Genomic DNA, 24,890 nt, shown 5'->3' with positions numbered 1-24,890 from the left:
AGTAATCATGTACAGATATGAGAGTTGGACCATAAAGAAGTCTGAGAGCTGAAGAATTGATGCTTTTGAGTTGTGGTGCTGGAGAAAACTCTTGAGAGTCCCTTGGACTGCAAGGAGATCAAACCAGTCAATCCTGAAGGGAATCAACCCTGAATATTCATTGGAAGAACTGATGCTAAATTGAAGCTGCAATACTTTGGCCATCTGATGCAAAGAGCTGACTCACTAGAAAAGAGCCTGATGCTAGGAAAGATTGAGGATAGGAGAAGTGGATGACAGAGGATGAGATGGTTAGATAGCATTACTGACTCAATGGGCATGAGTTTGAGCAAACCCCTGGAGATAGTGAAGGACAGGGAAGCCTGGCATGCTGAAACCCATGGGGTCTCAAAGAGTCAGACATGACTTAAGAACTAAACAACAACAACTAATGTAAAATACTGCAAAATATTTTTTAATTAATTTTTTATTGAAGGATAATTACTTAACAGAATTTTGTTGTTTTCTGTCAAACCTCAACATGAATCAGCCATAGGTATACATATATCCCCTCCCATTTGAACCTCCCTCCCATCTCCTTCCCCATCCCACCCCTCTAGATTGATAAAGAACCTCTGTTTGAGTTTCTTGAGCCATACAGCAAATTCCCATTGGCTCTCTATTTTACATATGGTAATGTAAGTTTCCATGTTACTCTTTCCATACATCTCGCCCTCTCTTCTCCTCTCCCCATGTCCATATGTCTGTTCTCAATGTCTGTTTCTCCATTGCTGCCCTGTAAATAAATTCTTTGGTACCATTTTTCTAGATTCCAAATATGTGCCTTAGAATACGACATTTATCTTTCTCTTTCTGATTTATTTCACTTTGTATAATAGGTTCTAGGTTCATCCACCTCATTTGGACTGACTCAAATGTGCTCCTTTTTATAGCTGAGTAATATTCCATTGTGCATATGTATCACAACTTCTTTATCCATTCATCTGTTGATGGACATCTAGGTAGCTTCCATGTTCTAGCTATTGTAAATAGTGCTGCAATGAACAATGGGATACCTGTGTCTTTTTCAATTTTGGTTTCCTTAGTGTATATGCCTAAGAGTAGGATTGTTGGTGGTTTTATTCCTAGTTTTTTAAGGAATATCCATACCATCTTCCATAGTGGCTGTATCAATTTACATTCCCACCAACAGTGCAAGAGCATCCCCTTTTCTCTACCCGGTCTCCAGCATTTATTGTTTGTAGACTTTTTGATGATGACCACTCTGACTGGTGTGAGGTGATATCTCATTGTGGTTTTGATTTGCATTTCTCTAATAAGCGATGTTGAGCATCTTTTCATGTGTTTGTTAGCCATCTGTGTGTCTTCTTTGGAGAAATGTCTGTTTTAGGTCTTTTTCCCACTTTTTGATTAGGTTGTTTGTTTTCCTGGTATTGAGTTGTATGAGCTACTTGTATATTTTGAAAATTAATCCTTTGTCAGTTGTTTCATTTGCTGTTATTTTCTCCCATTCCGAAGGTTGTCTTTTCACCTTGCTTATAGTTTCCTTTGCTGTGCAAAAGCTTTTAAGTTTAATCAGGTCCCACTTGCTTACATTTGTTTTTATTTCCTTTACTTTAGGAGGTGGGTCATAGAGGATCTTGCTTTGATTTATGTCACCGAGTGTTCTGCCTATGTTTTCCTCTAAGAGTTTTATAGTTTCTGGTCTTACACTTAGGTCTTTAATTCATTTTGATTTTATGTTTGTGTATGATGTTAGGAAGTGTTCTAATTTCATCCTTTTACACATAGCTGTCCAGTTTTCCCAGCACCATTTATTGAAGAGGCTGTCTCTGCCCCATTGTATATTCTTGCCTCCTTTGTCAAAAATAAGGTACCCATAGGTGCATGGGCTTATTTCTGGGCTTTCTGTCTTGTTCCATTGGTCTATATTTCTGTTTTTGTGCCAATACCATACTGTCTTGATGACTATAGCTTTGTAGTATAATCTGAAGTCAGGAAGGTTGATTCCTCCAGCTCCATTCTTCTTTCTCAAGACTGCTTTGGCTATTTGGAGCCTTTTCTGTTTCCATATGAATTGTGAAATTTTTTGTTCTAGTTCTGTGGGAAATGCCATTGGTAATTTGATAGGGATTGAATCGAATCTGTAGATTGCATTTGGTAGTATAGTCATTTTCACAATATTGATTCTTCCTGTCCAGGAACATGGACTATCTCTCCATCTGTTTATGTCATCTTTGATTTCTTTCATTAGTGTCTTACAATTTTCTGTGTGCAGTTCTTTTGTCTCCTTAGGTAAGTTTATTCCTAGATATGTAATTCTTTTTGTTGCAATAGTGAATGGGTTTGAGTCCTTAATTTCTCTTTGTGATTCTTCATTGTTAGTATATAGAAATTCAAGTGGTTTCTGTGTATTGGTTTTGTATCCTGCAACTTTGCTAAGTTTACTGATTAGCTCTAGTAATTTTCTGATACTATCTTTAGGGTTTTCTATGTACAGTATCATGTCATCTGCAAACAGTGAGAGCTTAACTTCTTTTCTGATCTGGATTCTTTTATTTCTTTTTCTTCTCTGATCGCTGTAGCTAGGGCTTCCAGAACTATGTTTAATAACAGTGGTGAAAGTGGACACCCTTGTCTTGTTCCTGATCTTAGGGGGAATGCTTTCAGTTTTTCACCATTGAGAATAATGTTTGGTGTAGACTTATCATATATGGCCTTTGTTATGTTAAGGTAGGTTCCTTCTATGCCCATTTTTTGAAGAGTTTTAATCATACATGGGTGTTGAATTTTGTCAAAGGCTTTTTCTGCATCTATTGAGATTATCATATGGTTTTTATCTTTCAATTTGTTAATATGGTGTATCACATTGATTGATTTGCATATGGTGAAGAATATTTGCATCCCTGAAATAACCCAACTTGATCATGGTGTATGAACTTTTTGATAAAAACGCCACAAAATTTTGTAGTGGGGAAGATCTTAAACCATCAGGTCATCCAGGGCTCTCTGGAGGGCTGTAATTCAGGATCCTTGTTTTAATCCTCCTACCTCTCAGTACCCATAGGGAAACAAAGTCTAAGAGGGGAAGTGACAATAAAAAGCATGTGATTTGCATCTCAGAATTCACCTTCTTATGAATTTTATTCAAAGAAAAGAACCAAGAACTTGAGCTAGTCTTTACTCTAACCGGGTGATGTGAAATACTACAAAGAAAAAATCTCAGATGATAGCACAGGAAGAACTATTCAACATGAAGTCTCTCTCCATGGACTCTGGGCTTTGAAGTGGTTAGGCCATTTTATTTCCATTTTGGATTCCTGCAAACCCTTCAATTAGGAGGAAGCCACTAGCTTCTTGCAGCTGAGTGGAATTGAGGGCAACGAGAAGAGGGATGCATCTCAGCACATGTCTAAACTTACCCCTTGCTTTGAATCCCTTCTGCACACAGAGTATGCCACTCTTGAGCTGATAAACAAGGGCCTTGAACTAGAGTGTTTTGCTTTCACATTCTCAAGATTTGTGTTTGTTTCCTTTCCTCTAAGAGAACACTGGCTTACTCCCCATGTGGCCCCCAGTCACATATTGAGATATACAGGCCAAGTCAACTTTTTAATAATTTATCATGTTGCTTGTTCTTAAACTTGATAGATGAAACAGATGACCCAGAGTTTGTGATTAATGGAACCCCTTCTCCATTCCATCCCCTACTCATTAACCAATGACTTCTACTTATGCCTGCCATATTAACAAATATGCCAGAGGCCTTAATTAAATTTGGAGTTAACTTGGTGATCTTAGATTAAATACTCTGATTCATTCGAACAATCATTTGGTAGAATAACCTTGATTTTCCTATCTGTAAAATGAATTTAATGTTGGCAATGCTGGTATTAACATAAAGTAACTTGAGGAAAATTGCTGAAGGCTGTGACATATTGACCTAGTATATTATCATTTATAATGGAGAGTTCTAGCTACTAAAGAGAAGAGCTATCAGCTACTCATGGCATTGCTGAAAATTTATTATTAATGATTTCTAAAAATTCCAGCACTGCAGGAAGCTTCAAGAATCATTACTGCATTACATTTTGCTTTCATGTTAATGGAGAGCTATTTTTCACTGTCACTTTCATGAACAGCAAGAGAACACAGATGAACAATTTTAACAAATATGGACAGTTGAGAATGTATTCCAGGCTTTGTCACTTATTAATAATTGAATGATCAATTTCAGCTTTACCAGAACTAAGAATTTCCTGGACACAAACAGCAACCCATATACTACCTTACTAGTGCCCTTGTTACATCACACCCACTCAGAAGCAATGGTCAGGAAACACTGAATTCTGTTAGCACTTTTATGCTTAAAGAGTTGAGAAATCCACATCATCGATTTTTTGTTTTTTCATAACTGAGGAGAAAAAAGTCATGGTATAATTTCAGGCAGTGGAAAAGCTTCTACTCAATTCAACTTCATTATAGATTAGAGGAAGGAAGCATTTTTGATGTGACCAAAGAGATCTTCTCCTTCCAGGAGGCTTTTAAAAATATGATTCTCTGGTTTGCAGTCATCTCACAGAGGTAAGGACTCTGCTTGCCCACAATCTGGAAAAATCAAAGTCAAGCCCAGTTAGTATACTGTAGGAGCAAAACCATGCTAAACCCTGTCTAAATCACTATATATATATACGTTACTCCACATTTCCAGCTTGTAATCTTCACAATGTTTGTGTCCTTGGGATGGCTGTATCTGAAAGTGCTAACAGTCAGCATGGACAAAGACTCTTGTTCTGTCTCCTCTCTTCCATGCCTGTCCTTTGATTAGTTGGTGCTATGAAAACAAATTTACATGTTGAAGGGCATATTTTCAAAGGAATGAAGAATGCCAAGACAATAGCTATCTGCAAATGTGGTGCAACTGGCAGATGTGAAAGGTGGAGAAAGGAGATATTTAGCATGTTTATATTTATTAATAGCTTAGAGCTAAGCAATTACATATTTTGTTTTGATATCTTCTGACCTCATTCAGTTTTACTTTATTCAGTCCAAGCATATACAATAAATACTTTCTCAGCCAGTTGCAGATAGCAGTGTATTTTTTTCCCGATCAGGGTCCTTGGTTCTGTAGTAGCAGTCAGGAGAAATAAGGACATTAGGTGTCTTGTTCTTCTCTCCTTTTATTTTCCATGCCTGCTCTTTGTTGTTTGGCTTTAAGTAATTTGATGCTGAGTAACAGCTCTAGATGCATCATATTTTCCATCCATTAACCAATGTTAATCCAAAGTAGAATGGGACATAGACAAGGCAGGTCTCTTTCCTTCCCTTAAAAAACAAGTCAGTGTTTATTCTTGGAATCTGTTCTAGACAAATTAAAGGACAAAGAGGCTGCACTATCCATTAAACATCATGACAAACTGGCTATAAAACCCTATAATTTGTTCAGAGTCAGTAAATGGATATTGTGATATCTCTTATCTGAATAATGGGTTAGTAAAGTATTTCCTAAAGGGCATTTCACAGAAGAGAAGCACTTGGAGGTGCTTCAGAGAAGGGATTCTGGAGTTCATTAAGATTTGGAAGTGTTTCTTACAGGAATACCCTCTTTGAAATTCACAATTTGCATAATAGGATTTTACAGCTCTGACAACTCATTTTGTTAAAAAACAAACAAAACTATTATACTTGGTATAACCCAGAACTTTTAAAATTCATTTGATCACAGAGCACATTTTAAAACTTATTTTTTGGGGGGATATTACTTTGGCCACCTCACGTGAAGAGTTGACTCATTGGAAAAGACCCTGAGGCTGGGAGGGATTGGGGGCAGGAGGAGAAGGGGACGACAGAGGATGAGATGGCTGGATGGCATCACCGACTTGATGAACTTGAGTTTGAGTAAACTCTGGGAGTTGGCGATGGACAGGAAGGCCTGGCGTGTTGCAAAACTTGGGGTTGCAAAGAGTCAGACACGACTGAGTGACTGAACTCCATATATGAAAGTCATTAAGTGAAGCAAGTGATCTGTAAATTATAGTTTGAAAGCAGATCATTACTTTTATTTAAAAGATAAAATTTCTAATTCAAGGTCTACAACTGATTTGTAATAAATCACAAATCACCATCATATCCTGCTATACCCCATCAATACTTACTTATAAGAGAGAATTTGTTAAGTTCTTATTATATGTCAGGCACTATGCTTAATGCTTTATGTGAAAGTGAAAGTCTCTCAGTTGTGTCTGACTCTTTGCGACCCCATGGACTATGGGACTTTGCAACTCCAATGCAATAAGATATGTATAAAGCATTAAAGCATTTGGGCTTCCCTAGTAGCTCAGCTGGTAAAGAATCCACCTGTAATGCTTTATATATATATTTAATCTTTATTTTTTTTCCATTTATTTTTATTAGTTGGAGGCTAATTACTTTACAATATTGTAGTGGTTTTTGCCATACATTGACATGAATCAGCCATGGATTTACATGTGTTCCCCATCCCGATCTCCCCTCCCACTTCCCTCTCCACCCGATCCCTCTGGGTCTTCCCAGTGCACCAGCCCTGAGCACTTGTCTCATGCATCCAGCCTGGGCTGGTGATCTGTTTCACCCTTGATAATATACATGTTTCAGTGCTGTTCTCTCGAAACATCCCACCCTCGCCTTCTCCCACAGAGTTCAAAAGTCAGTTCTGTACATCTGTGTCTCTTTTTCTGTTTTGCATATAGGGTTATCGTTACCATCTTTCTAAATTCCATATATATGTGTTAGTATACTGTATTGGTCTTTATCTTTCTGGCTTACCTCACTCTGTATAATGGGCTCCAGTTTGATCCATCTCATTAGAACTGATTCAAATGAATTCTTTTTAATGGATGAGTAATATTCCATGGTGTATATGTACCACAGCTTCCTTATCCATTCGTCTGCTGATGGGCATCTAGGTTGCTTCCAAGTCCTGGCTATTATAAACAGTGCTGCGATGAACGTTGGGGTGCACGTGTCTCTCTCAGATCTGGTTTCCTCGGTGTGTATGCCCAGAAGTGGGATTGCTGGGTCATATGGCAGTTCTATTTCCAGTTTTTTAAGGAATCTCCACACTGTTCTCCATAGTGGCTGTACGAGTTTGCATTCCCACCAACAGTGTAAGAGGGTTCCCTTTTCTCCACACCTTCTCCAGCATTTATTGCTTGTAGACTTTTGGATAGCAGCCATCCTGACTGGCGTGTAATAGTACCTCATTGTGGTTGTGATTTGCATTTCTCTGATGACGAGTGATACTGAGCACCTTTTCATGTGTTTGTTAGCCATCTGTATGTCTTCTTTGGAGAAATGTCTGTTTAGTTCTTTGGCCCATTTTTTGATTGGGTCACTTATTTTTCTGGAATTGAGCTTCAGGAGTTGTTTGCATATTTTTGAGATTAAACCTTTGTCTGTTGCTTCATTTGCTATTATTTTCTCCCAATCTGAGGACTGTCTTTTCACCTTGCTTATAGCTTCCTTTGTTGTGCAAAAGCTTTTAAGTTTAATTAGATCCCATTTGTTTGTTTTTGCTTTTATTTCCAATATTCTGGGAGGTGGGTCATAGAGGATCCTGCTGTGATTTCTGTCGGAGAGTGTTTTGCCTATGTTCTCTTCTAGGAGTTTTATAGTTTCTGGTCTTACATTTAGATCTTTAATCCATTTTGAGTTTATTTTTGTGTATGATGTTAGCAAGTGTTCTAGTTTCATTCTTTTACAAGTGGTTGACCAGTTTTCCCAGCACCACTTGTTAAAGAGGTTGTCTTTTTTCCATTGTATATTCTTGCCTCCTTTGTCAAAGATAAGGTGTCCATAGGTTCGTGGATTTATCTCTGGGCTTTCTATTCTGTTCCATTGATCTATATTTCTGTCTTTGTGCCAGTACCATGCTGTCTTGATGACTGTGGTTTTGTAGTATAGTCTGAAGTCAGGCAGGTTGATTCTTCCAGTTCCATTCTTCTTTCTCAAGATTACTTTGGCTATTCGAGGTTTTTTATGTTTCCATACAAATTGTGAAATTATTTGTTCTAGTTCTGTGAAGAATACCGTTAGTAGCTTGATAGGAATTGCATTGAATTTATAGATTGCTTTGGGTAGTGTCATCATTTTGACAATATTGATTCTTCCAATCCATGAACACGGTATATTTCTCCATCTGTTTGTGTCCTCTTTGATTTCTTTCATCTGTGTTTTATAGTTTTCTATGTATAGGTCTTTTGTTTCTTTAGGTAGATATACTCCTAAGTATTTTATTCTTTTTGTTGCAACGGTGAATGACATTGTTTCCTTAATTTCTCTTTCTGTTTTCTCATTGTTAGTGTATAGGAATGCAAGGGATTTCTGTGTGTTAATTTTATATCCTGCAACTTTACTATATTCATTGATTAGCTCTAGTAATTTTCTGGTGGAGTCTTTAGGGTTTTCTATGTAGAGGATCATGTCATCTGCAAATAGCGAGAGTTTCACTTCTTCTTTTCCTATCTGAATTCCTTTTACTTCTTTTTCTGCTCTGATTGCTGTGGCCAAAACTTCCAAATCTATGTTGAATAGTAGTGGTGAGAGTGGGCACCCTTGTCCTGTTCCTGATTTTAGGGGAAATGCTTTCAATTTTTCACCATTGAGGGTAATGCTTGCTGTAGGTTTGTCATATATAGCTTTTATTATGTTGAGGTATGCTCCTTCTATTCCTCCTTTCTGGAGAGTTTTAATCATAAATGGGTATTGAATTTTGTCAAAGGCTTTTTCTGCATCTATTGAGATAATCAAATGGTTTTTATCTTTCAATTTGTTAATGTGGTGTATTACATTGATTGATTTGCAGGTATTAAAGAATCCTTGCATTCCTGGAATAAAGCCCACTTGGTCATGGTGTATGATGTTTTTAATATGTTGTTGGATTCTGTTTGCTAGAATTTTGTTAAGGATTTTTGCATCTATGTTCATCAGTGATATTGGCCTGTAGTTTTCTTTTTTGTGGCATCTTTGTCTGGTTTTGGAATTAGGGTGATGGTGGCCTCATAGAATGAGTTTGGAAGTTTACCTTCTTCTGCAGTTTTCTGGAAGAGTAAAATAGGTGTTAGCTCTTCTCTAAATTTTTGGTAGAATTCAACTGTGAAGCCATCTGGTCCTGGGCTTTTGTTTGGTGAAAGATTTCTGATTACAGTTTCAATTTCCTTGCTTGTGATGGTTCTGTTAAGATCTTCTATTTCTTTCTGATTCAGTTTTGGAAAGTCATACTTTTCTAAGAATTTGTCCATTTCTTCCAAGTTGTCCATTTTATTGGCATAGAGCTGCTGGTAGTAGTCTCTTATGATCCTTTGTATTTCAGTGTTGTCTGTTGTGATCTCTCCATTTTCATTTCTAATTTTGTTATTTTGGTTCTTCTCCCTTTGTTTCTTAGTGAGTCTTGCTAACGGTTTGTCAATTTTGTTTATTTTTTCAAAAATCCAGCTTTTAGCTTTGTTGATTTTTGCTATGGTCTCTTTAGTTTCTTTTGCATTTATTTCTGCCCTAATTTTTAAGATTTCTTTCCTTCTACTAACCCTGGGGTTCTTCATTTCTTCCTTCTCTAATTGCTTTAGGCGTAGAGTTAGGTTGTTTATTTGACTTTTTTCTTGTTTCTTGAGGTAAGCCTGTAATGCTATGAACCTTCCCCTTAGGACTGCTTTTACAGTGTCCCAAAGGTTTTGAGTTGTTGTGTCTTCATTTTCATTCATTTCTATGCATATTTTGATTTCTTTTTTGATTTCATCTATGATTTGTTGGTTATTCGGAAGTGCATTATTTAGCCTCCATATGTTTGAATTTTTAATAATTTTTTTTTTTTTGTAATTGAGATCTAATATTACTGTACTGTGGTCAGAAAAGATGACTGGAAAGATTTCAACTTTTTTGAATTTCCCAAGGTTAGATTTATGGCCCAAGATGTGATCTATTCTGGAAAAGTTTCCATGTGCGCTTGAGAAAAAGGGGAAATTGATTGTTTTTGGGTGAAATGTCCTATAGATATCAATTAGGTCTAGCTGGTCCATTGTGTCATTTAAAATTTGTGTTTCCTTGTTAATTTTCTGTTTGGTTGATCTATCCATAGTTGTGAGTGGGGTATTAAAGTCTCCCACTATTTTTGTGTTACTGTTAATTTCCTCTTTCATACTCGTTAGCGTTTGCCTTACATATTGCAGTGCTCCTATGTTGGGTGCATATATATTTATAATTGTTATATCTTCTTCTTGGATTGATCCTTTGATCATTATGTAGTGTCCTCCTTTGTCTCTTTTCACAGCCTTTATTTCAAAGTCTATTTTATCTGATATGAGTATTGGGACTCCTGCTTCTTTTGGTCTCCATTTGCGTGAAATATTTTTTCCAGCCCTTCACTTTTAGTCTGTATGTGTCCCTTGTTTTGAGGTGGGTCTCTTGTAGATAGCATATATAGGGGTCTTGTTTTTTAATCCATTCAGCCAGTCTTTCTTTGTCTTTTGGTTGGGGCATTCAATCCATTTACATTTAAGGTAATTATTGATAGGTATGGTTCTGTCGCCATTTACTTTGTTGTTGTGGGTTCAGGTTTATACAACCTTTCTGTGTTTCCTGTCTAGAGAAGATTCTTTAGCATTTGTTGAAGAGCTGGTTTGGTGGTGCTGAATTCTCTCAGCTTTTGCTTGTCTGTAAAGCTTTTGAATTCTCCTCCATATCTGAATGAGATCCTTGCTGGGTACAGTAATCTAGGTTGAAGGTTATTCTCTTTCACTACTTGAAGTATGTCCTGCCATTCCCTTCTGGCCTGAAGGGTTTCTATTGATAGATCAGCTTTTATCCTTATGGGAATCCCTTTGTGTGTTATTTGTTGTTTCTCCCTTGCTGCTTTTAATATTTGTTCTTTGTGTTTGATCTTTGTTAATTTGATTAATATGTGTCTTGGGGTGTTTTGCCTTGGGTTTATCCTGTTTGGGACTCTCTGGGTTTCTTGGACCTGTGTAACTATTTCCTTCCCCATTTTAGGGAAGTTTTCAGCTATTATCTCCTTGAGTATCTTCTCATGGCCTTTATTTTTGTCTTCTTCTTCTGGGACTTCTTTGATTCGAATGTTGGGGCATTTCACATTGTCCCAGAGGTCCCTGAGGTTGTCCTCATTTCTTTTGATTCTTTTTTCTTTTTTCCTCTCTGCTTCATTTATTTCCACCATTTTATCTTCTACCTCACTTATCCTATCTTCTGTCTCCGTTATTCTACTCTTTGTTCCCTCCAGAGTGTTTTTGATCTCATTTATTGCATTATTCATTATTAATTGACTCTTTTTTATTTCTTCTAGGTCCTTATTAAACATTTCTTGCATCTTCTCAATCTTTGTCTCCAGGCTATTTATTTGTAACTCCATTTTGTTTTCAAGATTTTGGATCATTTTTATTATCATTATTCTAAATTCTTTTTCAGTTAGATTCCCTATCTCCTCCTCTTTTGTTTGACTTGATGGGCATTTTTCATGTTCCTTTACCTGTTGGGTATTTCTCTGCCTTTTCATCTTGTCTAGATTGCTGTGTCTGGAGTGGGCTTTCTGTACTCTGGTGGTCTGTGATTCCTTTTTATTGTGGAGGTTTCACCCAGTGGGTGGGGTTGGATGATTGGCTTGTCAAGGTTTCCTGATTAGGGAAGCTTGCATTGGTGGTCTGATGCGTGGAACTGGATTTCTTCTCTCTGGAGTGCAATGGAGTGTCCAGTAGTGAGTTTTGAGATGGGTCTATGTGTTAGGTGTGACTTTGGGCAGCCTCTATCTTGACGCTCACGGCTATGTTCCTGTGTTTCTGAAGAATTTGCATGTCTTGCTCTGGAACTTATTGGCTCTTGGGTGGTGGTTGGGTTCAGTGTAGGTATGGAGGCTTTTGGATGGTCTCTTTTTACTTAATGTTCCATGTAGTCAGGAGTTTTCTGGTGTTCTCAGGTTTTGGGCTTAAGTCTCCTGCCTCTGGATTTCAGTCTTATTCTTCCAGTAGTCTCAAGACTTCTCCAACTATACAGTACTGAAAATAAAACTAGGTTAATGGTGAAAAGATTCTCCACTTTGAGGGACACCCAGAGAGGTTCACAGAGTTACATGAAGAAGAGGAGAGGGAGGAAGGAGAGATGAGCAGGGGGAGAAAAGGGGGGACTCAAGAGGAGAGAGAACGATCTATGCAGTTCTCTGTTCCCTAAGTGTTCTCCATAGCCCAGACACTCACAGAGACTCACAGAATTGGATTGGGAAGAGAAGGGGGAGGGAGGAAATAGAGGTGATCTGAGGGAGAAAACAGAGAGTCCAAAGTGGGAGAGAGTAATCAACACACTCCTGAGTAAAAATGGGTACTGAATATTGGATTCTTAAATGTCCAATATTGATATCATATACTGAAAAACAAAGATTAAAAATCTAGAGTAGAAGTTAGATTCTGAAAAATACAATATTAAAAACAAAAACAAAAACACAAAAATTTTTTAAAATATATATGAATTTCGGTTTAAAAATAGGGCCTCTTCTTTTTGTTTTTTGTAAGGTTATAGTGAAAATGAAATGTAAATTAAGGAGTAATAGAGGAGTAATAGAGGACTTTAAAAGAAAATAAGAGAAAAAAAATTAAAAAAGAAAAAAAAATTTTTTCTAGTTAAAAAAATAGTAAAGATATATGAAAATGAAAGTTAAGGAGTAATGGAGGAGTGATAGGGAATTTTAAAAGAAAATAAAAGAGAAAAAATTTAAAAAAAGAAAAGGAAAAAAATTTTTTTAATTAAAAAAAAAAGTAAAAATATATCTAAGAATTTCTCTGTAGCTGTTGCGGTCAGTGTGGGTTCGGTTCAGTTTCAGATAGCTCCTCGTTCCAGCTTACACTTCTCAATATCTATAGGCCCCTTCCGGTGTAGTCGGTGTTACCTACAGGGATTTTAATCTGTTGCACCGGTCCCTTCTGAAGCGGTTCCCTTTGTTTATTTGGCTTCTGTTTGCCGGTCTCTTCAGTGTCTAATTTCCACCCTGATACAGGCAGGCGGAGGTGGTCTCTTATTCAGGTTCGCAGGTTCAGTTGTGCTGCGGGGAGGGAGGGGCGCTGCAGACAGATATCACTGGCGTGTCCAGGGAAGACCTGCAGTGTTCCGGCCACACTGGGTTTGTCCCCGCTCATGGGTGTGTGCTTTCCCCGTCTACACTGCTCAGGCTCCCAGCTGCTCTATATGGAGCGGGCCCTGCGTTGCATGCGGTTCCAGTTTTCGGGTACTCCACAAAAGTGCGGACTCAGTTGGGCCTGCGTTTTGTGCCTTCCCCGGCCTGAGCAGCTCAGGCCGCCAGGAGCTTGCCAGGTGCACTCTCCCCGGGTGCGGTGCGCCTTCTCCCCTCCGCGGTCCCAGCCTCAGTTTCCGCGTGTGCCAGTCGGCTGCATGCGCCTTATGTCTATTCTCGGGAGCTGGCCTCTAGCTGCGACCTTCCTGGCGGATGTCGACTGTCCAGAATCTCAGGAAGTCTTTGGTTAGAAACTGGGAGCCTGTTTGCAGTTTGGTAGGGGGTGCCATCTCTGGGGCCGAGTTTGCCCCTTTCCCCTCCCCTCTGCCTCCTGCTTTCAGCGGGGGATGGGCCGGTCTGCGCCCGCTAGCTCTTCTCTGGGATTGCTCAGTCCCTTTGTTCTGAGAACGGCCAGCAGTGTGTTCGGGTCAGTTAATTTTCTCTCTCTCTCTTGCTATCCCACAGTTTAAGCTGCTATCTCACGTTAGCTCCCTCTGATTGCCCTCAGGGCATTCGGGCCTGGTCCTTACCCTAAGCAATGCAGCCCGCTCTTCTCTGTTCCGCCCCCACTTGCTGGTGGTGGATGCGGGCCTCTGGGGTACTTTTCTGTGGGAGTTGCTTTTAGGCATGTAATCTGTGGGTTTTATTTATTTTTCCTCCCAGTTAGGTTGCCCTCCGAGATTTGAAAACTTCCCCCAGACCCGCCAGTGCGATGGTTTCCTGATATTTGGAAACTTTCTCTATTATGACTCCCTTCCTGGGAAGGGTCTCCATCCCTAGCTCTTTTGTCTCTCTTTTTACCTTTTATATTTTGTCCTACCTCCTTTTGAAGACGATGGGCTGCTTTTCTGGGCGTCTGATGTCTTCTGCTAGCGGTCAGAAGTTGTTTTGTGAAGTTTGCTCAGCGTTCAAATGTTCTTTCGATTAATTTGTAGGGGAGAAAGTGGTCTCCCAGTTCTATTCCTCTACCATCTTAGCTCCTCCCCTCCCCCCATATTTAATCTTTAAATCCGCCTGTGATGCAGGAGGCCCCGGTTCGATTCCTAGGTCGGGGAGATCTGCTGGAGAAGGGATAGGCTACCTATTCCAGTATTCTTGGGCTTCCCTTGTGACTTAGCTGGTAAAGAAACCACCTGCAATGCGAGAGACCTGGGTTTGATTCCTGGATTGAGACGATCCCAAGGAGAAGGGAATACTGCAGTATTCTGGCCTGGAGAATTCTATGGACTGTATAGTCCTTGGGGTCACAAAGAGTCAGACACAACTGAGTGACTTTCACTTTCACTTTCAATCTTTAAACTTGTGTTATTTTCAAATAAACTTATGTAGTGCAAGAACACATTCTCTTACCAAAAAAAAAAAAAAAAAAAAACAGAAATATAAAGAAAATTCCTTAATTTTAGCATGTAAATATACAAATATTTTTCTGTGCATTTATATTAATGGTGAATCTTTGCAAAGTATGTACATTTCTTATTATTTAGATAAAGCCAATTATATTATGTATACTTGGAGAAGGAAATGGCAACCCACTCCAGTATTCTTACCTGGAGAATCCCAGGGACAGAGGAGCCTGGTGGGCTGCCGTCTATGGGGCTGCACAAATTTGGACACGACTAAAGCAACTTAGCAGGAGCTGCAGCAGCATTATGCATACTGGTGAGTGACTAGCTTTTTCATTTAAAAGTACATGTTAGAGATATTTCTGTGTTAGGCTATGTGCCTCTGCCACATTACTTTTAATGGCTCCATGACATTTGCAGTGTATGAGAAGTGAAAGTGCTAGTTGCTCGGTTGTGCCCGCCTCCTTGTGACCCCATGAACGGTAGTCTGCCAGGTCCCTCTGTCCATCGAATTCTCCAGGCAAGAATACTCTATACCCCCAATTTTTTAGTGGTAGATATTCAGTTTATTTTAGAATTTTTACCAATGTAAACAATTATTTTTATTTCTGTTCCTGACAGTATGACAGATAGATAACTTTTAATTGAAACAACCAGATTGCTGGAGCAAACATAGAGGGTATCAAGCGGTGCACAAAGAAAGAATCCTCAGAGGTCAAAAGCAAAGAGAAGGCAGAGACCCTGTGAAAGAAGAAATTGACAAAGTTGTCTTTCCTTCTGAGATTTTCTGTTGAATCCAGGAAAACCTGAGCTACTGCTTGTTGAGATGCAGGAGCGAGGAAGTAAAGCATAACATCCATATAAGAAGCTGAAGCTAATAGAGAAGACCCAGCATAAAGCTGGCATCCAAGGACTATACCCTCAATGTAACAGTAAACAAGAAGTAAAACCATCATCCAGATAGAAAAACAAATTGATCTGGCTTAGTCTGGGCTCTGGGTAGAAGAGAAGAGTAATCTCTCCCGAGAATGCGAAACAATAAGCCTGACTTTGTGTGAGTTTGCAATCTATTTCATGTGATGTCTTCATGTTTCAGAAAACATCAAGTAAAGATTATAAAGTGAACCCAGGTTAGTGCTGCCTTTATGCATATTATGTAAGTAAGACGAATCTAGTTTTTTTTTGACGTGATTTCAACTCAGGCTGCAAAGAATTCCCACCGATAACATGGTAAGACAAGATCAGTCTGCAGTCAAAATTCACAACACATAAGAAACCAAGACATTATGAATGTAAACCATCAGAAATAATAAGCAGGATAATCAGACTTGCAAATAATTCATATGTTGAAATTATCAGACACTAAAGTGGTCTGATAATTTATAAACTATATTTAATGTTTTGAGAAACGAAAAGTTTGAGGATATAGATAAGAATAAGAAATTTAAAAAGAAGAACCAAATATGTTTGTGAAGAATCACTAGAGAATTTCTAGAATTCTAGAAGCAATAAGTATACAAATTGAAAGTAACAGGGAAATGTAAAGAGCAGATAAGACAGACACAGCTAAAGAGAAAATTAGTCAATTAGAAAATATAGCTAAAGAAGTTATGCAGAGTATAATCCAGAGAGATCAAGAGATAGAAAATATGAAAGAGATGTTAAAGGCACAGAGGATACAGTAGGATTATCTTACATACATTAATTAAAATTTCAGAGAACAATTATGATGATAATGGGAAAAGGCAATATTTGAAGAGATGATGATTGAGAATTTTCTGTAATTGCTGAAAAACTAATGCTGTTTTTCAAGAATGTCAATGAGTCCACAAATATTATAAACAAGAGAAATTTATATCTAAACATATCACAGTGAAACAAAATACACATATAAGAGATTTTTAAGAAACAGCAAGAAGACATTACAAAAAAAAGCAGTTATCACTGTGGCTAACTTCTCAAGAGCAACAATGGCAATGATAACTTCTTCATGATGAGGGAATATAAATGTCAATTTAGAACCTTATACTAAAAAAACTTTCAAGACTTAGGCGAAGGAAAGATATTTTCCTTTTGCTTAGCCATCTTTACAGTGTGCTGTTTGCCTTGTCATAGAATGGTTGTGAATTAAAATTGAATTGCCTCTGCATTCTGGGTAGGAAAAAAGTAAACAGCAAGGACAAAAAGCATGTCAGCTGAGTCTATTCCTTTTTTCCTGGAAATCCCATGCACACATCCACCTACATCTCATTGGCCATAACTCCATCACATAGCCTCTCATATCCACAAGGTAACCTGAAACACCTTGCCTCCCCCAACAAAATATCGTTTCTGTTTTCAAAAAGGAGGTGTAAGATGGTAAGGAGTAATGTAATTTAACTTTGATCAAGCTAAAGTGAGGTCATTAGGATAGGCCCTAATCCAGTATGGCTGTATCTTTATATGCAGAAGAAATTTGGATACAGATATTTACTGAGGGAGGCAGTGTGAAGAGAAGGGGGAAAGATAACTATTTAGAAGCTGGAACAGACCCATCCTTTATATCCCTCAGAGGGAACCAACACTATTAACACCTTGGTTCTGGACTTCTAGCTTCCAGAACTGTGAGACAATCAGTTTATGTTGTTTAAACCACCCCATCCATGTTACTTTGTCAAGACAGCCCTAGTAAACTGATAGAGAGGGAGTGGTAAGTTCTGAGTTGTGGGGAGTAAAGATGTTTTATAAAAGCTTTCATGGATTATCTGAAGGTTGTGTTGTAGGCTGAATAGACATTCACCAGAGAAGGAGGAGCAATAGGAATTCCTGTCCAAAATGCTGTTATGAGTAGAGATTCAGACATGTGGTGAGGCATGGCATGACTGAGAAAGCGTCGTAACAGGAAAACAGGTTTTGAGTTAAGACACCATGAGGAGAGGGGAGTAGAAGGATGCTCAGATTAAGAAAGAATTTTGATTTCACAAAAAAAGCACATCTCTTTGAAAAATAAATATGAAGTACAGAAATCTTTGTAGCTAGTTTTGGACAGGGCTTCCCTGATAGCTCAGTTGGTAAAGAATCCACCTGCAAATGCAGGACACCTGGGTTCAATCCCTGGGTTGGGAAGATATCATGGAGAAGGGAAAGGCTACCTACTCCAGTATAATGTCCTAGAGAATTCCATGGACTGTGTAGTCCATGGGGTCGCAAAGAGTTGGACATGACTGAGCAAATTTCACTTCATTTTCCTTTCACTTTTGGATTGGATTGAGTCTGTTTCTGATTCCCTTGATATCATTTAGATGAACCTTCTTCGTCAGATAAAACTGATACTCCCCATCAGGTAAAATTGATTGGCCCCTTCACATCTCCAGTACATTCTGTGTAATACCTAGTACACTGGCAGATTTTGTGTTGAACAGTTATTGATGGAAATAGAAAGCTGTATCCTCAGTGTGCTTTAAAGTGCTTTCAAGAAGTCAAGATTTTCGTTTTGATACAAATGTGATCTTTTGATTCTTTTGAGACTGTTTAAGAGTACTGGCTCAAAGATATAGAAATCATTTAATGTAGAAGATTATATTGTCTGAAGATGTTTTGATATAAATACATCTGCTATAATTATGTCTTTCAAATAATTATTATATTCTTGGGCCTTTCTAACTTGAAATTTCTGTCTGGTCACATGTTTCATTACTCAATTTAATTAAATCAAGTACATGCAGAAAATATTTGAAGAGCAGCAAATATAGACCTTTCATGTTCAGAACTAGAGAATAGAAAACTCCAGTGTGCTTTAAAATAGAAACTTTTCAGTTAAACCCACTCCCTTCTACTCAAGAAAATCCATCTAAATCAAATTTGATGACAGTACTTCCTACCTGTAATAAATGACTGTAAATAAGCAATATAATTTTCAGTGCTTGCAACATGAAATATAATTAACCTAGCATAAATTTCATTATAATATCTGTCACATCTTGAATCAAGGTTATCAAAATGGCCATTATTTATAGTGACAGAAGCCATTCATTTCTGACTTTTGTTATTCCTGCATTTTAAACCAATGGTCCATTGTCTATAGAGAAATTATATTTTAAAAGTAATAAAATAAAGTAATATAATACTAGTTGCTGGAATACAGGATATGGAATGTATTATACATGAGAGAAGCTTAAATAACATAGAAACTGGATTCCATTTGAGAAATCTGTTATTCATTCGTTGTGAGGCTTGGACACATACTTTACTACCAGAGTACTCTGTTTTTCCATCCATAAAATAAATAGAGGAGAAATAAATGTTCACCCATCCAAAAGAAGCACACTGGAATTAAATAAATAATGTTTCAGTAGTCCTTACTCATTTGCACACTAAAACATTACAGCAAAAGGAACATTTTTGCCTGAAAAGATTGGACCAATTTGTAACTAGCGTTAGAAGATGATGCTCAGAGCTTCACACAAAGATAACACTAACTTTGCTTATGCAGAGGTTTTTTTTTTTTCCTATTCAGTATATTTCTGGAAAAGGAGAGACAGCCAAGTCATAGAAGTTCTTTGGAAGAATGCTGATGTTAATCGGATATGAGAAAATCGCTATCACTGAATCTGAGCACTCGTGCTGTTCTGGGGACTGAATTGAAAGAATTGTTCAACCTAAGAACCATACTATTTCTCACACCAGGTTAGAATCAATAACAGATCTACAATTAGAAAGATAGTGAAAGCTATCATTTTTTTTAATGCAAATATAAGGAGACGTTCACAGATTTGATTTTTATTAATTGAAATTCTGATTGGCATAAAATAATTGTGAACCTCACTGCATTATACACACATTTCTTATTATCTCATATTTAGGGAATGATCTGGACAATCTGGATGATCAGTAGGGAGGAGAGACAGTCTTAGGACCCAAAGAGCAGAAATAATTCTCTGGGTCTCCAGAGTCTCTTAGCTGTACAGTGTGTTCCTCCAAATGTCTGCACTGCCCTTCCCTGATATCAATCCATTTTTCCCACAAAATGTAACGTGCAACACTTCTTTTTTTCAATGTCTTCACAAATTCACCAACAGTCTTGGTCTGAAAGGTTTTTAACATAATTTGAAAATTATCTCCAATTTTTATAATGATACAGATAATTTTTGTTTATTTATGCTTTTCAGTTCACTAAATTCCACCTCAGTCACTGCCTATGAATCATATTTCACAGTCACAGCTTACCCAACCTGAAAATTTCGACAACTTTTACTGCAGAATATATGTGTATTTCCCATTCTACTCATATAAATATAAGTGCACATAAGACAAGTTTCCTAAAATGCTGCTAGTATTATCCACTTAAGTAAGGGAATGTGAATAAGTAATTGACAAGATGAATTCATATTAAGGAGTTTTTCCCTTATTGATTAAATAGGAAGAGTAAGCTTTCTGTGGCAAAAATCACAGTTGTTTGAGAGATTAAATCAGTTGCTCCAGGGAAGGAGAACTCCATTAACACCAAGTTTCTATCCATGGTAGATAATTAATATTGTTATCTCATTTAAATCTAGAAGTGTTAGTAAATACCTGACCCAAGGAAAACAAAGATTGCCAAATAGTAGTCTGAAATAAAGCCAAATCTTTGCTTAGTTTCAGTTCAGTGGGACTCCTTGGGTAGAAATGAAAAAGGCTAGATTGTGTTGTCTAATAGAAAAACAGTGCAAGCCATATAGATAATTATTTCTAGTAGCTACATTTAAAAAGTGAAAATGAAGGGAGTAAAATTAATGTTAGAAATATATTTTATTTAGCTCAATATATCTAAAACATCTCGATTTCAACATGTAAGCAATATAAACATTATTAATGAAATATTTTCCCCCTTTTTTTGGTACAAAGTCTTCAAATTCCATTTTGCATATTATACTGTGAACTGTCTCAGTTTGAACTAGTCCATTTCAAGTGCTCATGAGTCATATATGGCCAGTGGCCACTGTGTCAGACAGCATGGAACCAAATAAGTGAAGGACAAAGTTCAGTTTTCTGGATGACTCATGAGATAAATTGTAAATGCTTCTCTGGAATTAGTCATCTTCAGTGTTTGAGACACCAAAGCTGGGAAGCCTGGCTTCAAAGGGTCTGAACCAAGATTCCAGCCAGCCAAAGTCAATCCGTGGATGCACTTGGTTAAACACTCTTGAAACTTGGCAGGGATTCCTTTTTGCCATCCAAACGAGTTTGCAATCTGCCACAGATGTGAGTAGGACCTTCTTTTTTTGCTTCATCAACCACATTGATCTTCAGTTAGGATGACTGTAGATGTTATTGATCATTAGATCGGGGATACTCTTTTTTTAAATTTTATTGAAATATACTTAATTTGCAATCTTATGTTCACTTCTGCTGTACAGCAAAGTGATTCAGTTATGCATATATGTTTTCTTTTTCTTATTCTTTCCCATTATGCTTTATTGTAGGATATTAAATGTAGTTCCCTGTGCTATGCATGAGTTGGTGATGGACAGGCAAGTCTGTCATGCTGCAGTCCATGGGGTCACAAAAAGTCTGACACAACTGAGCAACTGAACTGAACTGTGCTGTACAAGAGAACCTGGTTGTTTATCATCGTATATGTAATAGTTTGCATCTGCTAATTCCAAATTCTCAGTCCTTACCTTCCCACCCTCCCTTCCTCTTGGCAAGCACAAGTCTATTCTCTATGTCTGTGAGACTGTTTCTGACAAACAGGAATACTTTTGAGAGAGAAAAGAGGTATTCTTAAAAATTGCCCTGGGATTTTTATGCCCTAGGCATAATGCGAAGACTATCCCTGCTGGCAAATCAGGACACATGGTTACTCTACCTTTTGTGAACATTCCCCAAAGAAGTTGGGTTACTGCCTGGAGGTACGTGCATTCAGGATATATTTAACTCAGTAAAGAGAAACTAGTGCCCACAAGAGCCCTGCACACAAAGCCCTGAACTCCTCCTATAGAATTTAGTTCTTGTCCCAAGAGCCAGCATCATAAAGGGTCTTTTACTCCAATGTCTAATAACATTACTTTGATGCAATTTGCAAGCTTCCTGTTTTGCAATTTTCCACTCTGGGCCATGCTTAAACTGGGGGTTTAATGAGAAATGGCTGTTGTCAGCTAGATGGAGCTTCTTGTCGGCAAGGTCTCCCAAGAAAGCTAGAGGACCAGTAAGCAAAGCTGTGTGTATGGGTGGCCAGGAGATGTCTTTTTTTGGGAGGGCAGGGTAGGTCCTTCTCTTTTAAAATTTCTTTTTCTCCTATATATATATAAACAAAAAAAGGTAGAACAATCAGCAGTGACAGTCGAGGGAAATGTTTCACAGGAAGTAACAGATGGCTCGAAGCCACCTTCATTTCTGAGTGAGAGAGAGAGTGCCTGTAGGCCTGGAAAATTGAAGGTTTGGAAACTAATTTTGTTTGACTCTTTAATCCATTTCAAACACAGGCTCCAAAATGGAAGATTAAAGGATTTCACTTTTGCTGCTGAGGACATTCAGTTTAGAAAGGTGAAAAATAAAAAAGTGGAGTGACTTCAGATGAAACTGAAGAGGAGATTGAACAGAAAGAGTTTACCTTTATTAGTCCCAGGGTAGTTGAGTAAAATACTAAAATTAGGATTTTGCTGTTATTGTTTTAGTTGTTTAAGACCGCGGTGTTTTATAAAACTAGAGAACACTGGGTCACCATGCAGGTTTATAGTTCATATATGAATCACAGATCAGATTATTTAAAACAAAAAGTCATAAGGTTAAGATTTGAAGGTTGGTTAATGTGAGCATTCCAGCAAAGGTAATGAAAAGCACAAAGGACTCAAGCCCATTCATTCCTTTGTCCAGTATTTACTGAGCAGGCAGTGTTCTGTTTCAGGTTCTAGGATTAGTTATGTGTGAACCAGGTGTATAGTGTAACATACAACAGCAAGACACTGAAAACTGACAAAGAAATAGATAGTAATGTAATTTCAGAGGAATGTGAGCATGTGGAGAAATCTTAAAAGGGAGAAAGAACAAAATGAAATTGGAGTACTTTAATTAATGTGATCCAAAAAGACTTCTCTGAGGAGGTGTTATTTAACCTAAACATTGAATGGTAAGAAGGAGCCTTGGAGGTGGCAGAAATGAAGTGATAGTCACTCAGTTGTGTCTGACTCTTTGCGAACCCATAGACTTTCCCAGGCAAGAATACTGGAGTGGGTTGCCATTTCTTACTCCAGGGGATCTTCCCTACCCAGGGATTGAACCCAGGTCTTTCGTTTTGCAGGCAGATTCTTCACCATCTGAACCACCAGGGAAGCCCTGGCAGAAATAGTGTATGCAAAGGTAGCTTGGCCCTGTTATGTGCCAGAAATTTCAGGAATGCAGTATGAAGAAATTAGTCAAAATTCTTGCCCTCATAGAACTTGTCATCCTCATATGGTAGCTCAGTCAGTAAAGAATCTGTCTGCAGTGCAGGAGACCTGGGTTTGATCCCTGGGTTGGGAAGATCCCCTGGAGAAGAAAATGGCAAACCATTCCAGTATTCTTGCCTGGAGAATTCCGTGGACAGAGGAACCTGGAGGGCTGCAGTCCATGGGTTACTAGAGTCAGACACAACTTAGTGACTAAACCATCACAGAGCTTATATTTTAGTGGGGTTGGAAAAATAAATATGAGCTACATAGAAAAACTTGGCTAGGAGGTACTCGTTAAAAATATTAGGGAAGGTGATCATGGCTTAGGGAAGGTTTCACTTGCTACCACTTCAGGCCTTGACTTTGAACAAGGACCTGTAGGAGACGGCTTCCCATGTGGCTCAGTGGATAAAGAATCTGCCTGCAATGCAAGAGACACATTCCATCCCTGGGTGGGGAGATTCCCTGGAGAAGGGCATGGCAACTCTGTAGCAACTGAAGTGGCTGAGAACATGCACAGTGTAGAAGGCAAGGGAATGAGCTATGCAAGTTTATGGGAGAAGACAAGTTTTCTAGACAGATGGAACAGTCAGTGCCAAGGCCTCAAAAAAATAAGTATAGCTTATTTGAGTAACAGCAAAGAGGCCAATGTAGATACAGTTAATCCAGGAAAACGACAAGAGTAACTTACACTTAATATTAGAATACAGGGGTTGCTTGGTCAATATTATAAGACTTCATGATTATCAATTATTATCATGTTGTTTAATCTTCAATTCTTTAGGGGACTTCCAAATATCTTTCTGTTGTTGATTTCTACTTTAATTCACTGCGGGTAGAGAACAAACTTTGTATGACTTAAATTGTTTTACAAATAATGAGATTTGGTTCATGGCACTCAGTGTGGTCTTAGTGATTGTCCTGTGAAAAGAACATGTGTTCTGTTATTGGGTGGAAGTTCTACTGCCAATGTCAATTATATTACTTGGATGATAGTGTTGTTTAATCTTGTATACTTTTAAAGATTTTCTATCTAGTTTTTTCCTACAAATTAGGGAGAGAAATGAGTCAAAATCTCCAGCTCATGTAACTGTGAATATGTTTGTTTCTCTTTTGACTTCTAGCAGCTATTTCCAATTCCTGAAAAATTATTTTAAATATTTATTATTGTGTAGTTTTGCTGGTACTTAATGCTCTAAGATTTTGTATGAAAGCATACAGGGGGAAATAAAGATTTCCCCTTATTTAAGAATATTTCAGTCAATATAGAATTTTAGGTTGAGAGTTATTTTGTTTCATATTTCATATAGATGTGACACCCTTGTCTTTTGACTTACATTATTTCTATTGAGAAATCACCAATTTATAATTGTTACTTTGCAGGTATGAGTCTTTTTCTTCCAGCTGCTTTTAAATTGCTTTTGTTTTTAGTTTACAGCAGTTTGACTACATTGTGTCTGGGGTTGGGGTTTTTTTTTTTTGTATTTAATCTTTTTGGATTCTTAGAGCTTTCTGAATGTAGATTGATATGTTTTATCATGTTTTGGAAATTATCTCTTCAAATATTATTTCTTTCACAATTTTCTCTTCTCTAGTTCTGTAAATTCAATCTCAAATGTTGTCTTTTTTTTTCTTTTTGTATTTCATATACTCTACTGTCTTTCCATATTTTTCATCCTCTTTTCTCTGTATGGTTCAATCTGAATTTTTATTCACTTACCCATCTCCTAGTTCACTATTTCTCTCTTCTACTCTAATTTTATGTTAAACTCATTTATTGAGCTGTTAATCTAAAATACTGTAGTTTTCAATTCTAAAATGGATTCTTTATTTAAAAGATACCAGTTCCTGTTCTCCAGCTTGTCATCAGTTTTCTCAGAAATATGGAGTGCAATT

Source organism: Muntiacus reevesi, chromosome 11 (genome assembly GCF_963930625.1).
Source record: "Muntiacus reevesi chromosome 11, mMunRee1.1, whole genome shotgun sequence".
Taxonomy (NCBI): domain Eukaryota; kingdom Metazoa; phylum Chordata; class Mammalia; order Artiodactyla; family Cervidae; genus Muntiacus; species Muntiacus reevesi.
The sequence above is the reverse complement of the archived record's forward strand: the minus strand, read 5'-3'. Positions refer to the sequence as shown.